Below are 16,265 nucleotides of genomic sequence, written 5' to 3' on the forward strand. Positions count from 1 at the left end.
ATTTATTCCTAGGTATGTCATTTTTGTAGCTATTGAAAATAGGAATGCATTCTTGATTTCTTTCTCAGCTAGTTTATCATTGCTGATTTGAAACACTACTGATGTATGATTTTGTATTCTCTAACTTTACCAAATTTACTAATCAGATAAGAGTTTTTAGGTGTAGCTTAAACCAACCCAATTGTCCTATAGAACTAATATTTATGAGGTTTTTGGAATAAACATAGAAATTGACCCCCCCACCACCGCCAGTCTTCAAACTTGAAACTTAATATTTGTCTCATGTGAGTTCTTTCCTCAGGAAACTGTCTGTCAAGCAAGCGAATGAAGCTCACCAGATCACTGCATCCAGACAGTGAGATGCTAGACCCCTCATATGATTACCTTCCATACCCCTCCCTAGTTCCCGTTTCACATTCCTTCCCCACTATGAGAACATTCAGTTTTAGTCAGTTGAGGAGACAGATTTGAGATGTATCTCCCATTCTCCTGATTGATATTGCCTAAATAAAAGCCATCTTCCCTGGCAATAGTCATTATCTCAGTGATTGGCTTTCTGTGTGGTGATTAACAGGAACTAGACCCTGGCATTTCAGTAACAGACTATGGATTTTTCTAGATACAAGATCATATTGTCATTAGTAGAGAGGGACAATTTGACTTCCTCTTTTCCTGTTTCTTTGCTTTTTATTTCTTTCTCTTGCCTGATTTTATGGTTAAGACTTCCAGTACTATGTTGAATAGTAGTGGTAAAAGTGGGCACCCTGTTCCAGTTAGTCCTCAGTGAAAGGCTTTCAGATTTTACCCATTCAGTGCAGCGTTAGCTGTGGGTTTGTCATATCTGGTCTTTATTTGGGGGGGATACGTCTCTTCTACACAGAGTGTGTTGAGTTTCATTATAAAGTTTGCTGAATTTTATCAGCTGATTTTTCTGTGTCTGTTGGAATGATTATATGGTTTTTGTCCTTGATTCTGTTAACATGATGTATCACACTTATTGATTTATACATATTGAATCCCTGGGGTAAATATCAACTTAAATCCCTGGGGTAAATACCCCTTAAATCCCTGGGGTAAATATCAACTGATCATATTGTATTACTTTTTTTGATGTGCTGTTGGATTTGGTTTGCCAGTATTTTGCTGAAGATTTTTGTGTCTATGCTCATCAGGGGTATTGGACTGTAGTTTTCTTTTCTTTTTGTGTCTTTGTCTGGTTTTGGTATCAAAATAATACTGACCTTGTAGAATGAGTAAGAGAGAAATCCTCCTCTTTGATTTTTTGGAATAGTTTTAAGATAATTTGTGTTAGTTCTTCTTTGAAAGTTTGGTAGAATTGGGCAGTGAACCCATCCAGTCCTGGACTTTTTTTTGGTGGGGGGAGAGTTTTTAGTATTGTTTTGATTTCATTACCTGTTATTGGCCTGTTCACGTTTTCTATTTCTTCTTGATTCATTCTTGGTAGGTTATATGTGTCCAGGAATTTATTCATTTCCTCTAGGTTTATTAGTGAATAGTTGCTCATAATAGTCCCTGATTCTGGTAGAAAAGGTATCAACCTAATGACAGAACATGGCTCTGCATAATAGGGTTTCTTTGACACTAGCAGTTCACCTCAATGAGTTCTCCAACCTTTCCTTTGCTTCTTCTTTTGGTTTGAGTTATCTCAAAGCAAAGGAGTTATCTTTCCTTTGCTTCTTCTTTTGGTTTGAGTTCTTATATTAGCTTTTAAAATAAACTTATAGATAATAATACCCATCGGCAGAAGGACAGATTATTATTGGAGGGTAAGTTATGAAAACTTGTATTCATGTTAATTGTCAACTTTGTGGTGACAGCTGTATTGAATTAAAATGAACAACAAGCACTAAACTATCTTGTTACATAGTGGGGTGAAGCATACATAAGGTGTACCCCTTCCTGGGACATTTTGGAGTAATAGCTAGGAATTTATCACACTTCATTTGTTAACAGAAATAAACCTTTGCTCTCTCTACTCACTGACGTTGGTAACTTCTTCTGACTCAAAAGAGTACTACTGGAACAAGCCTCCAAAAAAAGGTGTCTTTGGAGTCTTGATTACTCATGTTCTTCTTCCACCATTGTTTATGGAAGGTGGTCGGTGCCAACTTCTGTTTTGTACTCAGTTCTCAGCCCCAGATCATCCCAAGACTAAATGGACTGAGATTGCTGATAACTCTAAAGAATGAAGTACAATGCCTTAGAAATCTGGTAAACTGAACTACCAGGAACACTAGGAGAAAATGAGATTTTAGATTTAGAGTTTTCTTAGAGCTTATTTATTTAATAATGAGAGCAGGGGATAGGAGACTCAAAGTACAACCATTCCCTTTTGCAGAAGCACAACTTCATTTGCCTAGACAAGCATGTTTTCCACTGTGAATGGCTCAGAATTATCATTGCAACATAGGTAAAACACTTTGTTATCACTGGTAAACCTACTTTTATTAATAATATTGGAAATCAAAACTTAACTTAATACCTGTGACTTGAGCCAAAAACAGGAAAAAACTGTGGAAATTCCAAAGTGAAGCATTTTTTAAAAAGTAATCAGTAACCAAAACAAAGACATCAAGTGAACTTGCTGTAACTATCATAAATATTTTGAAGCAAAATATCTATTCAGCTCAACAAACTAAAGCATCTGGCTATAGAATTATGAGAAAATGAATTCATCTCCCTGGGCTTTCATTTCCTCATCTGTAAAATAAAGAATTTGGTCTTGGTGATTCATAATCTCCCTTTAGGGAGAGCCGGCATTCTGTTGTATGCATTATTGAATTCAATATTAACTACTCATTTACTTTGTTCTAGTGTTTGGATTGCCCTTAAAATAATAGACTACTACTAAGTTCTCTGTTTTGAATTGTATACAATATGGCATTGGGGCAAACAGCTCTCCAGAGTGTTTATTCTTATATCGTTTATTTTTTTTCCTAGCCACGCAGGATCATTTGCCTTCCTGCAAGATGTTCTTCAATAAAACAGGATTAGCAATGCTGATAATGGAGATATTTGCCAGAGTGTAAGTGGGACAAGAAGAACAGATAAATGCAAAGACAACGGAAACTGAAGAGCATGGAAAATGGCAAAAGAGGAAGAATTTAGAAGATATTTGTCAAATATTAGATGGTTGTAGATGTGTGGTGTTATTTATGAGGCCTCTGTTCTGTTCCATTTGTCTGTATATCTGTTTTGGCACCAGTACCATGCTGTTTTGGTTACTGAACCCTTGTAGTATAGTTTGAAGTCAGGTAGTGTGATACCTATAGCTAGGTTATTTTTGCTTAGGACTGTCTTAGCTATGTGGGCTCATTTTTGGTTCCATATAAAATTTAAAGTAGTTTTTTCTAATTCTGTGAAACCAACAAAAATAAGCAATGGGGAAAAAATTCCCTATTTAATAAGTAGTGTTGGGAAAACTGGCTAGCCATATGCAGAAAACTGAAACTGGACCCCTTCCTTACACCTTATACAAAAATTAACTCAAGATGGATTAAAGACTTAAATGTAAGACCTAAAACCATAAAAACCCTAGAAGAAAACCTAGGCAATACCATTCAGGACATAGGCATGGGCAAAGACTTCATGATTCAAACACCAAAAGCAAAAGCGACAAAAGCAAAAATTGACAAATGGGATCTAATTAAACTAAAGAGTCTCTGCACAGCAGAAGAAACTATCATCAGAGTGAACAGGCAACCCACAGAATGGGAGAAAATTTCTGCAATATATCCATCTGACAAAGGGATAATATCAAGAATCTACAAAGAACTTAAACAAATTTACAAGAAAAAAACAAACAACCTCATCAAAAAGTGGACAAAGGATATGAACAGACACTTCTCAAAAGAAAACATTTATGTAGCGAACAAACATATGAAGAAAAGCTCATCATCACTGGTCATTAGAGAAATGCAAATCAAAACCACAATGAGATACCATCTCATGCCAATTAGAATGCCGATCATTAAAAAGTCAGGAAACCACAGATGCTGGCAAGGATGTGGAGAAATAGGAATGCTTTTACACTGTTGGTGGGATTGTAAATTAGTGCAATCATTGTTGAAGACAGTGTAGCAATTGCTGAAGGATCTAGAATCAGAAATACCATTTGACGCAGCAATCCCATTACTGAGTATATACCCCAGGGATTATAAATCATTCTACTATAAAGACACATGCAGGGGGAGGAGCCAAGATGGCCGAATAGGAACAGCTCCGGTCTACAGCTCCCAGCGCGAGCGACGCAGAAGACTGGTGATTTCTGCATTTCCATCTGAGGTACCGTGTTCATCTCACTAGGGAGTGCCAGAAAGTGGGCGCAGGTCAGTGGGTGAGCGCACCGTGCACCAGCCGAAGCAGGGGCGAGGCATTGCCTCACTCGGGAAGTGCAAGGGGTCAGGGAATTCCCCTTCCAGGGGTGACAGACGGCACCTGGAAAATCGGGCTACTCCCACCCAAATACTGTGCTTTTCTGACGGGCTTAGGAAACGGTGCCCCAGGAGAGTATAGCCCGCACCTGGCTCAGAGGGTCTTACGCCCACAGAGTCTCGCTGATTGCTAGCACAGCAGTCTGAGATCAAAGAGCAAGGCGGCAGCGAGGCTGGGGGAGGGGTGCCCGCCATTGCCCAGGCTCGCTTAGGTAAACAAAGCAGCCTGGAAGCTTGAACTGGGAGGAGCCCACCACAGCTCAAGGAGGCCTGCCTGCCTCTGTAGGCTCCACCTCTGGGGGCAGGACACAGACAAACAAAAAGACAGCAGTAACCTCTGCAGACTTAAATGTCCCTGTCTGACAGCTGTGAGGAGAGCAGTGGTTCTCCCAGCACCCAGCTGGAGATCTGAGAACGGGCTGACTGCCTCCTCAAGTGGGTCCCTGACCCCTGACCCCCGAGCAGCCTAACTGGGAGGCATCCCCCAGCAGGGGCAGACTGACACCTCACACGGCCAGCCAGGTACTCCAACAGACCTGCAGCTGAGGGTTCTGTCTGTTAGAAGGAAAACTAACAGAAAGGACATCCACAACAAAAACCCATCTGTACATCACCATCATCAAAGACCAAAAGTAGATAAAACCACAAAGATGGGGAAAAAACAGAGCAGAAAAACTGGAAACTCTAAAAACCAGAGTACCTCTCCTCCTCCAAAGGAACGCAGTTCCTCACCAGCAACGGAACAAAGCTGGACGGAGAATGACTTTGACGAGCTGAGAGAAGAAGGCTTCAGACAATCAAATTACTCCGAGCTACGGGAGGATATTCAAACCAAAGGCAAAGAAGTTGAAAACTTTGAAAAAAATTTAGAAGAATGTATAACTAGAATAACCAATACAGAGAAGTGCTTAAAGGAGCTGATGGAGCTGAAAACCAAGGCTCGAGAACTACGTGAAGAATGCAGAAGCCTCAGGAGCCGATGCAATCAAATGGAAGAAAGGGTATCAGCCCTGGAAGATGAAATGAATGAAATGAAGTGAGAAGGGAAGTTTAGAGAAAAAAGAATAAAAAGAAATGAGCAAAGCCTCCAATAAATGTGGGACTATGTGAAAAGACGAAATCTACGTCTGATTGGTGTACCTGAAAGTGACGGGGAGAATGGAAACAAGTTGGAAAACACTCTGCAGGATATTATCCAGGAGAACTTCCCCAATCCAGCAAGGCAGGCCAACATTCAGATTTAGGAAATACAGAGAACGCCACAAAGATACTCCTCGAGAAGAGCAACTCCAAGACACATAATTGTCAGATTCACCAAAGTTGAAATGAAGGAAAAAATGTTAAGGGCAGCCAGAGAGAAAGGTCGGGTTACCATCAAAGTGAAGCCCATCAGACTAACAGTGGATCTCTCAGCAGAAACCCTACAAGCCAGAAGAGAGTGGGGGCCAATATTCAACATTCTTAAAGAAAAGAATTTTCAACCCAGAATTTCATATCCTGCCAAACTAAGCTTCATAAGTGAAGGAGAAATAAAATACTTTACAGACAAGCAAAGGCTGAGAGATTTTGTCACCACCAGGCCTGCCCTAAAAGAGCTCCTGAAGGAAGTGCTAAACATGGAAAGGCACAACCGGTACCAGCCACTGCAAAATCATACCGAAATGTAAAGACCATCGAGACTAGGAAGAGACTGCATCAACTAACGAGCAAAATATCCAGCTAACATCGTAATGACAGGATCAAATTCACACATAACAATATTAACTTTAAATGTAAATGGACTAAATGTTCCAATTAAAAGACACAGACTGGCAAATTGGATAAAGACTCAAGACCCATCAGTGTGCTGTATTCAGGAAAACCATCTCACGTGCAGAGACACAGATAGGCTCAAAATAAAAGGATGGAGGAAGATCTACCAAGCAAATGGAAAACAAAAAAAGGCAGGGGTTGCAATCCTAGTCTCTGATAAAACAGACTTTAAACCAACAAAGATCAAAAGAGACAAACAAGGCCATTACATAATGGTAAAGGGATTAATTCAACAAGAAGAGCTAACTACCCTAAATATATATGCACCCAATACAGGAACACCCAGATTCATAAAGCAAGTCCTGAGAGACCTACAAAGAGACTTAGACTCCCACACATTAATAATGGGAGACTTTAACACTCCACTGTCAACATTAGACAGATCAATGAGACAGAAAGTCAACAAGGATACCCAGGAATTGAACTCAGCTCTGCACCAAGCAGACCTAATAGACATCTACAGAACTCTCCACCCCAAATCAACAGAATATACATTTTTTTCAGCACCACACCACACCTATTCCAAAATTGACCATATACTTGGAAGTAAAGCTCTCCTCAATAAATGTAAAAGAACAGAAATTGTAACAAACTGTCTCTCAGATCACAGTGCAATCAAGCTAGAACTCAGGATTAAGAATCTCACTCAAAACCGCTCAACTACATGGAAACTGAACAACCTGCTCCTGAATGACTACTGGGTACATAACGAAATGAAGGCAGAAATAAAGATGATCTTTGAAACCAACGAGAACCAAGACACAACATACCAGAATCTCTGGGATGCATTCAAAGCAGTGTGTAGAGGGAAATTGATAGCACTAAATGCCCACAAGAGAAAGCAGGAAAGATCCAAAATTGACACCCTAACATCACAATTAAAAGAACTAGAAAAGCAAGAGCAAACACATTCAAAAGCTAGCAGAAGGCAAGAAATAACTAAAATCAGAGCAGAACTGAAGGAAATAGAGACACAAAAAACCCTTCAAAAAATTAATGAATCCAGGAGCTGGTTTTCTGAAAGGATCAACAAAACTGATAGATCGCTAGCAAGATTAATAAAGAAAAAAAGAGAGAAGAATCAAATAGATGCAATAACAAATGATAAAGGGGATATCACCACCGATCCCACAGAAATACAAACTACCATCAGAGAATACTACAAACACCTCTATGCAAATAAACTAGAAAATCTAGAAGAAATGGATAAATTCCTCGACACATACACTCTCCCAAGACTAAACCAGGAAGAAGTTGAATCTCTCAATAGACCAATAACAGGAGCTGAAATTGTGGCAATAATCAATAGCTTACCAGCCAAAAAAAGTCCAGGACCAGATGGGTTCACAGCCGAATTCTACCAGAGGTACAAGGAGGAGCTGGTACCATTCCTTCTGAAACTATTCCAATCAATAGAAAAAGAGGGAATCCTCCCTAACTCATTTTATGAGGCCAGCATCATCCTGATACCAAAGCCGGGCAGAGACACAACAAAAAAAGAGAATTTTAGACCAATATCCTTGATGAACATTGATGCAAAAATCCTCAATAAAATACTGGCAAACAGAATCCAGCAGCACATCAAAAAGCTTATCCACCATGATCAAGTGGGCTTCATCCCTGGGATGCAAGGCTGGTTCAATATACGCAAATCAATAAATGTAATCCAGCATATAAACAGAACCAAAGACAAAAACCACATGATTTTCTCAATAGATGCAGAAAAGGCCTTTGACAAAATTCAACAACCCTTCATCCTAAAAACTCTCAATAAATTAGGAATTGATGGGATGAATCTCAAAATAATAAGAGCTCTCTATGACAAACCCACAGCCAATATCATACTGAATGGGCAAAAACTGGAAGCATTCCCTTTGAAAACTGGCACAAGACAGGGATGCCCTCTCTCCCACTTCTATTCAACATAGTGTTGGAAGTTCTGGCCAGGGCAATTAGGCAGGAGAAGGAAATCAAGGGTATTCAATTAGGAAAAGAGGAAGTCAAATTGTCCCTGTTTGCAGATGACATGATAGTATATCTAGAAAACCCCATTGCCTCAGCACAAAATCTCCTTAAGCTGATAAGCAACTTCAGCAAAGTCTCAGGATACAAAATCAATGTGCAAAAATCACAAGCATTCTTATACATCAATAACAGACAGACAGAGAGCCAAATCATGAGTGAACTCCCATTCACAATTGCTTCAAAGAGAATAAAATACCTAGGAATCCAACTTACAAGGGATGTGAAAGACCTCTTCAAGGAGAACTACAAACCACTGCTCAAGGAAATAAAAGAGGATACAAACAAATGGAAGAACATTCCATGCTCATGGGTAGGAAGAATCAATATCATGAAACTGGCCATCCTTCCCAAGGTAATTTACAGATTCAATGTCATCCCCATCAAGCTACCAATGACTTTCTTCACAGAATTGGAAAAAACTACTTTAAAGTTCATATGGAACCAAAAAAGAGCCCGCATCGCCAAGTCAATCCTAAGCCAAAAGAACAAAGCTGGAGGCATCACACTACCTGACTTCAAACTATACTACAAGGCTACAGTAACCAAAACAGCATGGTACTGGTACCAAAACAGAGATATAGATCAATGGAACAGAACAGAGCCGTCAGAAATAATGCCACATATCTACAAGTATCTGATCTTTGACAAACCTGAGAAAAACAAGCAATGGGGAAAGGATTCCCTATTTAATAAATGGTGCTGGGAAAACTGGCTAGCCATATGTAGAAAGCTGAAACTGGATCCCTTCCTTACACCTTATACAAAAATCAATTCAAGATGGATTAAAGACTTAAATGTTAGACCTAAAACCATAAAAACCCTAGAAGAAAACCTAGGCATTACCATTCAGGACATAGGCATGGGCAAGGACTTCATGTCTAAAACACCAAAAGCAATGGCAACAAAAGCCAAAATTGACAAATGGGATCTAATTAAACTGAAGAGCTTCTGCACAGCAAAAGAAACTACCATCAGAGTGAACAGGCAACCTACAAAATGGGAGAAAATTTTCGCAACCTACTCATCTGACAAAGGGCTAATATCCAGAATCTACAATGAACTCCAACAAATTTACAAGAAAAAAACAAACAACCCCATCAAAAAGTGGGCGAAGGACATGAACAGACACTTCTCAAAAGAAGACATTTATGCAGCCAAAAAACACATGAAAAAATGCTCACCATCACTGGCCATCAGAGAAATGCAAATCAAAACCACAATGAGATACCATCTCACACCAGTTAGAATGGCAATCATTAAAAAGTCAGGAAACAACAGGTGCTGGAGAGGATGTGGAGAAATAGGAACACTTTTACACTGTTGGTGGGACTGTAAACTATTTCAACCCTTGTGGAAGTTAGTGTGGCGATTCCTCAGGGATCTAGAACTAGAAATTCCATTCGACCCAGCCATCCCATTACTGGGTATATACCCAAAGCACTATAAATCATGCTGCTATAAAGACACTTGCACACGTATGTTTATTGCGGCATTATTCACAATAGCAAAGACTGGGAACCAACCCAAATGTCCAACAATGGTAGACTGGATTAAGAAAATGTGGCACATATACACCATGGAATACTATGCAGCCATAAAAAATGATGAGTTCACGTCCTTTGTAGGGACATGGATGAAATTGGAAATCATCATTCTCAGTAAACTATCGCAAGAACAAAAAACCAAACACCGCATATTCTCACTCATAGGTGGGAATTGAACAATGAGAACACATGGACACAGGAAGGGGAACATCACACTCTGGGGACTGTTGTGGGGTGGGGGGAGGTGGGAGGGATAGCATTGGGAGATATACCTAATGCGAGATGACGAGTTGGTGGGTGCAGCGCACCAGCATGGCACATGTATACATATGTAACTTACCTGCACATTGCGCACATGTACCCTAAAACCTAAAGTATAATAATAATAAGAAGAAGAAGAAAAGAAAAAAAAATTAAAAAAAAATAAAAAAAATAAAAAAATGAAAGGGGAGGGAAAAATGAGAAGGTGAAGAGTAAAAGGATGCAAATGAGCATTCCTATATTGTTAGGATTTAGGGGGAAAATCGCTGCAATTCTGATACTCGGATTGCGGTAAATAAAGCAGAGGTTTTTTGTTGTTGTTGTTTTTTAAGGTCAGTTTTCTCTTTAAACTGTTAAGTCTGAGGTATTCAAGAAATAAAGACATTAAGTTACAGTCCTTGTACCAAGCATATAAAATATATCCCATGCTGATCACAAAGAATAAACTTTAACAGCTAAAAATCTTGAAAAAAAAAAAAAAAAAAAGAACAGAGCCGTCAGAAATAATGCCACGTATCTACAAGTATCTGATCTTTGACAAATCTGACAAAAACAAGCAATGGCGAAAGGATTCCCTATTTAATAAATGGTGCTGGGAAAACTGGCTAGCCATATGTAGAAAGCTGAAACTGGATCCCTTCCTTACACCTTATACAAAAATCAATTCAAGATGGATTAAAGACTTAAATGTTAGACCTAAAACCATAAAAACCCTAGAAGAAAACCGAGGCATTACCATTCAGGACATAGGCATGGGCAAGGACTTCATGTCTAAAACACCAAAAGCAATGGCAACAAAAGCCAAAATTGACAAATGGGATCTAATTAAACTGAAGAGCTTCTGCACAGCAAAAGAAACTACCATCAGAGTGAACAGGCAACCTACAAAATGGGAGAAAATTTTCGCAACCTACTCATCTGACAAAGGGCTAATATCCAGAATCTACAATGAACTCCAACAAATTTACAAGAAAAAAACAAACAACCCCATCAAAAAGTGTGCGAAGGACATGAACAGACACTTCTCAAAAGAAGACATTGATGCAGCCAAAAAACACATGAAAAAATGCTCACCATCACTGGCCATCAGAGAAATGCAAATCAAAACCACAATGAGATACCATCTCACACCAGTTAGAATGGCAATCATTAAAAAGTCAGGAAACAACAGGTGCTGGAGAGGATGTGGAGAAATAGGAACACTTTTACACTGTTGGTGGGATTGTAAACTAGTTCAACCCTTGTGGAAGTCAGTGTGGCGATTCCTCAGGGATCTAGAACTAGAAGTTCCATTCGACCCAGCCATCCCATTACTGGGTATATACCCAAAGGACTATAAATCATGCTGCTATAAAGACACATGCACACGTATGTTTATTGCCGCATTATTCACAATAGCAAAGACTTGGAACCAACCCAAATGTCCAACAATGATAGACTGGATTAAGAAAATGTGGCACATATACACCATGGAATACTATGCAGCCATAAAAAATGATGAGTTCATGTCCTTTGTAGGGACATGGATGAAATTGGAAATCATCATTCTCAGTAAACTATCGCAAGAACAAAAAACCAAACACCGCATATTCTCACTCATAGGTGGGAATTGAACAATGAGAACACATGGACACAGGAAGGGGAACATCACACTTCGGGGACTGTTGTGGGGTGGGGGGAGAGGGGAGGGATAGCATTGAGAGGTATACCTAATGCTAGATGACGATTTGGTGGGTGCAGCGCACCAGCATGGCACATGTATACATATGTAACTTACCTGCACATTGCGCACATGTACCATAAAACCTAAAGTATAATAATAATAATAATAAAAGAAGAAAAAAAATAAATAAATAAAAATAAATAAAAAGAATCATATATAATTTAAAAAAAAAAAGACACATGCACATGTATGTTTATTACAGCACTGTTCACAATAGCAAAGACTTGGAATCAACCCAAATGCCCATCAACGATAGACTGGATAAAGAAAACGTGGCACATATACACCATGGAATACTATGCAGCCATAAAAAGGAATGAGTTCACATCCTTTGCAGGGACATGGATGAAGCTGGAAACCATCATTCTCAGAAAACTGACACAGGAACAGAAAACCAAACACCACATGTTCTCACTCACAAGTGGGAGTTGAACAATGAGAAAACATGGACACAGGGAGGGAAACATCACACACGAGGGCCTGTCAGAGGCTGGGGGGCTAGGGGAGACATAGCATTAGGAGAAATAGCTAATAGAGATGACGGGTTGATGGTTGCAGCAAACTACCATGGCATGTGTATTTCTATGTAACAAACCTGCATGTTCTGCACATGTATCTCACAATTTAAAGTATAGTAAAAAGAAAAAAAAAACTTTTTAAAGAAGATATTTGCTTATGTGTCATGCTGGGATAGTGTTGTCCACTGAAAATTGAAGTACACTTATAATGTATATTTAGCTACTGGTTGTGATCTTCTATACATCTTGCTTTTAGAGCTTTAAAATAAAAATATGTGGCTAGATGGACACATAATTACTCATAGAGTTTTCTCTTTTTCTTCTTTCTTCTCTTCCTATTTGTAAAGGTATTTTGGGGAGCAAGAAAAAAAAATGACTATGCCCCTATAATATGCCATTTTAAAAATTGGATCCTGAGTATGTTCACAGGTCTGCAAACCCTTATGTTTAAGGTTTGGTTGCAGGAAAGATCACCTAACAAGTCATATTGTATTTCAATTTTCTATAATATTCCAGCATGTTGTTAAATATTTTTATTGATGAGGAATTAATTGCCTCCCATGGAAGTCTGTTAAATCTTTGAATAGCTCTACTGTTTCAAGTTTTCTACTTATGCCAAGGAAAGAGCTTTACTTTTTAACTGTTTATTCTAATTCAACTCCTCTGGACCATATATGACAAATCTAATGCTGCCTCTACATGATAGGCCTTCAAACTCGTAAAGATAGTGGTCCTTCTTCCTACTATCCCTTCAGCCCTCAGTCTTCTCCTGGCTATACCAAATATTCAAAATCTCTTCAACCTTTCCTCATGTGACTTGATTTGGAGTCCCCTCACCATGCTGGTTCTCTAAACACATTTTAGCTTGTTTGGGCATGTTTTAAGGTGTGGCTTTCTGAAATGAATGCAGTACTTCAGGAGTTAATCAGAGCACAAGAAGATAGGACTGTCGCCTGCTTCATTCTACATACTATATTTCTGTTAATTCAGCCTAAAGTAAATCTGCTACCTATTCAGTCATATTTTATATTTATCCTACTACCAAGTAAAATTCTTAGTATATACTAAGATCAGCCAACATCTCCCCATTTTCTCCACTTCCCAGCCTCTGGCAACCTATGTTTTACATTCTGCTTCTATGTGCTCTACTTCTTTAGATCCCACATATGCATGAGATAGTATACTATTTTTCTTTCTTTCTGAGTCTGGCTTCTTTCACTTAGCATAATGTCTTCCAGGTTTCTCTATGTTTTCAGAAATGGCGTGATTTCCTTCTTTTTTATTGTCAAATACTATTCCATTGTATATATACATTTTCTTTTTTTGATAAAGGAAATAACATTTTTTATTATTTTGTAGGGTGGGTGGTTTAAGTGCTTTTTAAATTTTTTTCTTCCAACTTTTATTTTAGGTTCAAGGAGTACATGTGCAGGTTTGTTACTAGATAAGTTGCATGTCATGGGGGTTTAGTAGTCTGATTATTTTATCACCCAGGTAATGAGCATAGTACCTGATGGGTTATTTTTTGATTTTTGCCCTTCTCCCTCTCTCCACCCTCAATTAGGCCCCAGTATCTATCATTCCCTTCTTAGTATCCATGTGTATTCAGTGTTTGGCTTTCACTTGTGAGAACGTGTAGTATTTGGTTTATGCATTAATTCACTTAGGATAATGGCCACTTGCAGCATCCATATTACAGCAGAAAACATAATTTTTTATGGTTTCATAGTATTCCATGGTGTATATGTATGATGTTTGCTTTATGCAGTCCACCACTGATAAGCATCTAGGTTGATTTCATGTGTTTGCTATTGTGAATAGTGCTGCAATGAACATATATGTGCATGTGTCTTTATGCTACAATTTATATTCCTTTGGGTCTATATCCAGTGATGGGACTGCTGGATCAAATGGTAGTTCTGTTTTAAAGTCTTTGAGAAATCTCCAAACTGCTTTCCACAGTGGCTGAACTAATTTACATTCCCACTAGCAGTGTGTAAGAGTTCCCTTTTCTCCACAATCTTGACATTATCTGTTATTTTTTGACTTTTTAATAATAGCCATTCTGACTGGTGTGAAGTGGTATCTCATTTTATGCCACATTTTCTTTGTCAGTGGATGTTTAGATTATATTGATATATTGAATCTTGCGAATAATGCTGCAATGAATATGGTGATGACAATATCTCTTGGATATACTACTTTCATTTCCTTTAAATATATATCCAGAAATGGAATTGCTGGGTCCTGTGGTAATTCTCTTTTAAATTTTTTGAGGAACCTCCATACTTTTTTCCATAATGGTTGTACCAATTTACATTCACTACAACAGTGTACAAGGGTTTCCTTTTTTCCACATCCTCACTAACACTTATCTTTTGACTTTTTGATAATAGCCATCCTAATAGGTATGAAGTAATACGTCATTACAGTTTTAATTTGCATTTACCTAATGATTATTGATGCTGAGCACCTTTTTACATAGTTGTTGGCCATTTGTATGTCCTCTTTGAAAAATATCTATTCAGGTCCTCTGATCATTTTTTAATCAGATTTTCTTTTTTGCTTTTGACTTGCAGGAGTCCCTTATATATTTAGACATTAACCACTTGTGGAATGTTTGACTTGAAAATATTTTCTCTGTTTCTGGGGTTTGCTGTTTCATTTTGTTGTTTTGCAGAAACTTTTTAGTTTGATACAGTCCCACTTGTTTTTTTGTTGTTGTTGCCTGTGTTTTCACCATCATATTTAACAAATCATTCCAAGACCAATGTTAAGGAGCTTTTTCTCTATATTTTCTTTTAGAAGTTTTTGTTCAGAACTTACATGTAAGTTTAATCTATTCTGAGTTAATTTTTGCTTATGGTATATGCTAAGGGTCAAATTTCATCCTTTTGAGTCTGGGTATGCTGTTTCTCAACACCAGTTATTGAAAAGACTATCTTTTACCAATTGTGCATTCTTGGCATCCTTGTCAAAGATTAGTTGACCATATATATGTGAGTTTATTACTGGACTCACTATTCTCTTCCATTGGTCTATTTGTCTGTTCTTATGCCAGTATGATATTATTCTGATTACATAGCTTTGTAATATAGTTTGAAATCACGAAATATGATGCCTTCGGCTTTGTTCTTTTTGCTCAAGATTGGTTTTGCTATTTGGGGTCTTTTGTGTTTACATACTAATTTTAGGATTTTTTGCTATTTTTTTTGAAAAATGATATTGGAATTTTGGTAGGAATTACATTAAATCTGTAGATCACTTTGGATAGTATGGATAATTTATTAATTCTTCCAGTTCATGAACATGGGGTATCTTTTCATATATATGTGTCTTCTTTAATTTTTGACATAAATATTTTATATTTTTCAGTGTACATATCTCTCATCTCCTTGTTCGATTTCTAAGTATTGTTTTTGATGCTATCCTAAATTCAATTGCTTTCTTAATTTCTTTTTCAAATAGTTTACTGTAGTGTGTAGAAACACTACTGATTTTTTATTATTATTATACTTTAAGTTCTGGGATACATGTGCAGAATGTACAGGTTTGTTACATAGGTATACATGTGCCATGGTGGTTTGCTGCACCCATCAACCCGTCATCTACATTAGGTATTTCTCCTAGTGCTATCCCTCCTCTAGCCTCCCACCTTCCAACAGGCCCCGGTGTGTGATGTTCCCCTCCCTGTGTTCATGTGTTCTCATTGTTCAACTCCCACTTATGAGTGAGAACATGCAGTGTTTGGTTTTCTGTTCCTGTGTTAGTTTGCTGAGAATGATGATTTCCAGCTTCATCCATGTCCCTTCAAAGAACATGAACTCATTCTTTTTATGGCTGCATAGTATTCCATGGTGTATATGTGCCACGTTTTCTTTATCCAGTCTATCGTTGATGGGCATTTGGGTTGATTCCAAGTCTTTGC

The sequence above is a fragment of the Pongo pygmaeus genome, chromosome X (genome assembly GCF_028885625.2).
Source record: "Pongo pygmaeus isolate AG05252 chromosome X, NHGRI_mPonPyg2-v2.0_pri, whole genome shotgun sequence".
Taxonomy (NCBI): Eukaryota; Metazoa; Chordata; class Mammalia; order Primates; family Hominidae; genus Pongo; species Pongo pygmaeus.